Source organism: Planococcus citri, chromosome 3 (genome assembly GCF_950023065.1).
Source record: "Planococcus citri chromosome 3, ihPlaCitr1.1, whole genome shotgun sequence".
Classification (NCBI taxonomy): domain Eukaryota; kingdom Metazoa; phylum Arthropoda; class Insecta; order Hemiptera; family Pseudococcidae; genus Planococcus; species Planococcus citri.
The window spans coordinates 118,544-123,714 of NC_088679.1; positions in this window are offsets into that span (position 1 = coordinate 118,544).

The window sequence follows — 5,171 nt, forward strand, 5'->3', positions numbered from 1 at the left end:
TATTACCGCCGCCACGCCATGCCATACGCAGTACGCCAAGTTACCCTATATTACCGCGCTGCGCCGCACCCCCGCCTCCTGCACTTTAACCAATGGTCCGACCCTCCGACCCTTTTTGTTTTCCTACCTCTACATTTTCCTTTACGCGAGTAGTACACCTACGCCGCCGCGTACGCCACATCTCATCTCATCGCATCGCATCGCATCGCATCGCATCGCATCGCACCGAACCGAACCGAACCGAACCGAACTGTAAGTTCGATGGGTCAAGTCGAGCCAGCTGTCGAAATTACGCTTACACTTACGCTTTCGCAAAGTTTTTAAAACTCGCCGCCACGCCGCGCCGCGCCGTCTCGTTTTATTGCGCTTTGAGCAAACCGGACGCGCGGCGCGGAGCGACGCGGCGTAACCTAAAATTTTTATCTTTGAAACTAGCGTCAAGTTTAAGTTGCGCCGCGCCGCGCCAACGTACAATTTACTCTTTCACTTTTACTTTTCACCTTCCCCTTTCGCTTCCCCTTTCCCTTACTCTTGCTCTTGCTTTTGCTCGTAGTTGCGTGGGAACTCGGGTAATTGTATACAGTAACTTGTAACCTGCAACCTGCAACCTACAACCCTCAACCCTTTTCGCTCTGTAACTTGGTAGGTCTAGGTACATACGCATTACGTACTCGTATGCATGTCCGACAAAACAGCTGTCTGTACACGTACTACATACAAGTACATACGAGTATACCTACCACTATCTACCTACCTACCTACCTACCTACCTATACGTACGTACGTACGTACTTTCATACCAGACTTATTTAGATGAAGGTTTGCCTTTATACGTATAGGAAACTGGAAACAGCATATGCTGAAAATGGGACGTGGATGTGGCGCAGCGCCACAAAGTTGACGAATTTACCAAACGATTACCAAGTACAACTTTTAAAAGCTCCCGCCATCCCCACTGCGCTGCGCTGCGCTGGTTGGCGGCTGGTGGTTGGCGTGGCGCGGCGCGGCGGGGCGTACCGAATTTTTGGCGCTTTCGCAGCGTTTAATTTATATCGAATTTCGCAATTTGAAATTGTGCCAACAAATGCGGCGAATAATTCGTTTGTTTTGAACCAACTCTCGAAATAATTTTCGATGGTATATTTGGGTATTGGTATCTTGCGGTACGAGGGGTGTCTGTAAAGTAAGGTGCGCAGAGCTGTAGAAAAGCGACAAATGTATATTTTGAAAAAGTGGCGCGTACGCCTTAAAATAGGTATAGACTTTCTACTGTTTCTTGACGTATTCACCCCCCCCTCGTTTCTTCAATTTCAAAATTTCATCATTGGTAACCTGTACACGCCAATTTTGGAAGAATTCTACGACCACTGTCTGCGGCTCTTCGTCGCTATCGAACTTCCGACCACCCAGGTGTTGCTTATTTACATCACCCAGGTTTCATCTTCTGTTATGATTTGTTCCAAAAAATTCTCCGCATACGCCTAAAATTGAGGAGCTTGGTTACAAAGTTAGACAAACGCCACAGGGTTGATTTTGAGAAAATCTACGTTTTTTGTTACAAAAATATACAGCATTGTGAAGTTGGGGGATATTTTTTGACAAATTGTAGCGATGATACTGAGTAACAAAAATACAAAAAATATCCTTCCACCATCAACCCCCACCACTAATAAAAAGAACCTGAAAATGCACTCGTCTGATTTTGAAACCAAGATGAAGATAATTTGAAATTGAAGCTGTCTAGATCGGTTTAGGTTGTGATACGTGTAGGATTTTTAACCCTCTTTCCATTTCTGAGGTCCCTTAGTTTCAAAATAGGTAGTACATAAAAGGTCAAAAAACGCGATCAAAGTTGCGCCTTAGTTTCAAACACGGACATGCGAACATTATCTTAGTTTCAAAAACAGACATATCCTGGATATGATAGTCTGTTTTTGAAACTAAGGCAATTTGCACAATGTCTGCGTTTGAAACTAAGGCAAAACTTCGAGCGCGTTTTTTACCCTTTTACGTACTACCTATTTTGAAACTAAGGGACCTCGGCAATGAAAAGAGCGTTAAAAATTCTATAAGAATCAATATCTAACTCGATTTTTGTACAAGTGGCGTTTGTCTAACTTTTTGTAACCAACCTCCTCAAATATAAACTGTTCTGACTGGGATCTGATGAGATTACGCTGAAAGAGAATTAAATTCTCTACAATTTTGTTAACATGAAATTTTCGTAGGACGCTTCGTTTCAAAACTGCACGCCTTTAAAGTTTGAGTAAAAAAATGTTGCTGCAACTTTTTTTTAAGGTGCACCGGGGGAAGTTGGAATTCGGGGTAAGTTAGAAAACTTGCTCTAGCACCTAAAGGTTTATATCTGGCCAAGTGCCACTAAAGGTGACTTGAGGGTACTACCCCTACTTCATCATGGCATAAAAATTTTCGCGATTCAGTTTCATTTTAGATGTCTTTGGTTCAATTGTATTTTGTTGTTGTTTTGAACTTGTTTTGAATTTGGTGTAAAATACAGACTTTCTATTTCTTAGTTTTTCGCAAATAGCGGACAAACCTTGCGTCCTAGTAAAAATCTGATGAGAGTGATCTCAAAGAGAATTAAATTCTCTACAATTTTGTTTCTATGCAATTTTTCTAGGACGCTCCGTTTGTGATCTACGCTTCTGCAAAGTTAAGCCTGTTCTGACTTCCACCAATTGGGGGAAGTCAGAACAGTTTATATTTCATTCCACTGAGCGAAAGCTACTGTGGCAATCGCGCTCAAATTTTCACCATACGTTAAGAACCCTTATGGGAACCTACATAATAAATTTGATCCATATTGGTTCATTAGAAAGGGAGTAACAGCTGCTCAAAGTTGAAATTGCGAAAAATCATTCTGACTTGCCCCAGTGCACCTTACTAGAAAAACCAACGTTTGCACGCTATGGTAGTTTTTCGCATTTACCGGAAGAACCGTACGTCCTAGCAAAAATCTGATGGCATTATGCTGAAAGAGAATTAAATTCTCTACAATTTCGTGTTGATAAAATTTTTGAAGGACGCTCTGTTTCAAAACTGCACGTCTTTGAAGTTGTAGTAAAAAAACAGTTGGTTTTTTACTGAAAAAAAGTTGCAGCAACACGTTTTTCAACTCAAACTTTAAAGGCGTGCAGTTTTGAAACGAAGCGTCCTACGAAAATTTCTCGTTAAGAAAAATTGTAGAGAATTTAATTCTCTTTCAGCGTAATCTCATCAGATTTTTGCTAGGACGTACGGTTCGTCCGGTAAATGCGGAAAACTAAAAGACTGAAAATTTTCTGATTTTTATTTCAGTGAGCTTTTACGAGCTTTTAGAAACTTTTTTTTTTGGTTCAAACACATCAAAATTTTTGTAAAGGGGCTTTCACCCCCTGTAATTTTTTTTTCAAAATTGTTAAAGGTATTGTTGTAGCGAGGTTTTGAAAAATGGTGTAATGTTGTGATTTTGCTGCTGTGCCAAACTAATTTGCACGCTACCGTAGGTATGTAACACAATCATTTTCATTAGGTATAATACAACCCGCAACCGAGTTTCATTATGATTAGGTATAGGTATCTACGAGTAGATTTGATATGATTTGGCATTGGCATGGGCTTGATTTGATGAAAAAACTAGCGTATGATGGATGCGACGCGTAAATTATACTGTCATAGCCGCGCTCGACCTCTTTTCTCGCAGCAACATTCACACGCGATTCGTTGAAAAGCGCGACCAAGAAAATAGAATAAGAAAACCGAAAACGACTTTAGATCGGGAAGTAGGTAGGTCGGTAGGTAATCGAAACACTTTTAATCATTCGACCTACCGGGCTACCGAGTATAAAGACTAAAGAGCAGGTAAAAGTAAAGGTACTCGCTCGTATTTGTTTGTACTGCTACTGCTGGGTACCTAATATGCGAGTGGATACGTGCGAGGGAGGCACTTGGGAAGAGTAAGTAATCATTTAATTGATGTGTAGGAGTAACCGCCAACATATTTACGTCTACGTCTACGTCTACGTAGGTACATAGTAGGTACTTCTGCTGTCGCGTCGCGTCGTATACAACGTGTCGCGACATGCAGGTACGGTAGCATACTCGTACAAGTTAGCACCTCCGCCACCACCTCCACCTATGTACGTACTACGTACTCGTAATTCTATTTGCACTTTTGCAGTATGCGATGCGCATAATGCATAAATATGTAAGTACGAGTATAAGGCTAATGTTTCGATTGGTCACAGTGAATGATACGAGTAGGCCTAATAATGATAGCAGCGCGGCGCGGCGCACGATTGGCTATTGAACTGAAGTGACTGCGAGGTGATGGCATTCCACCAATCATACGCAATACGCGCATCTATTCCACTGTTGACGTTGACAAACTAGGCCTACCTATACCTAGTACCTACGAATTAATAATTTTAGAAAAAACACACGCACACAACTTTCGTCTTTGGTGTACCTACTCGATATTTCTGTTTTCATTTTTACATACAGGGTGCCCAGAAATATCGAGTACCCCTAAAATGGTTGTTGGACTGGAGAGATAACATTCCACCAATCATACGCATCTACGAGTATTTCACGTTGCCAACCTACGCGTATATTTTTAATGAATAACTTTTTTAGGGGTACTGGGGTACTCGATATTTCTGGGCACCCTGTACTTAGTACCTACCTAACGTCAACGAAACAATGAAGGGAGAAAAACAAACAAACGTACGAATAGGTAGGTCCAGGTACTTGGTAGCTAGGTGCTGGCGCTGCAAGTGTAAGCAAAGGTGCCAGCAGACTATCGAAACCACCTAGTCAGAAATTTTATACGCGTACGTGCAGTCGTTTCATTTTCGATTTCAATTTTCACGTACGCGAGTACGTAATACGTATTACGTACTACGTATTCGTAGGCCTACTCGTAGATAGTCTACGATTAGTCGATTACGAGGACGTACACTCGGTTGTTCGCAATTCAACGTTTGTAGGCGGATAATCCGCTACATTGGTATCTGCCGCTCGGTGAACAAACTAGCGATGCGATTCTCTCCCTTAATAACGTGAAATACGATATCTCCCTACTACATGTACATATTACTCGTAGGTATTGCTGACACGTGCACCGAAGAATCTCCCAAGGGGTAAATACGTTGGTTGGCGCGGCGCGGCTG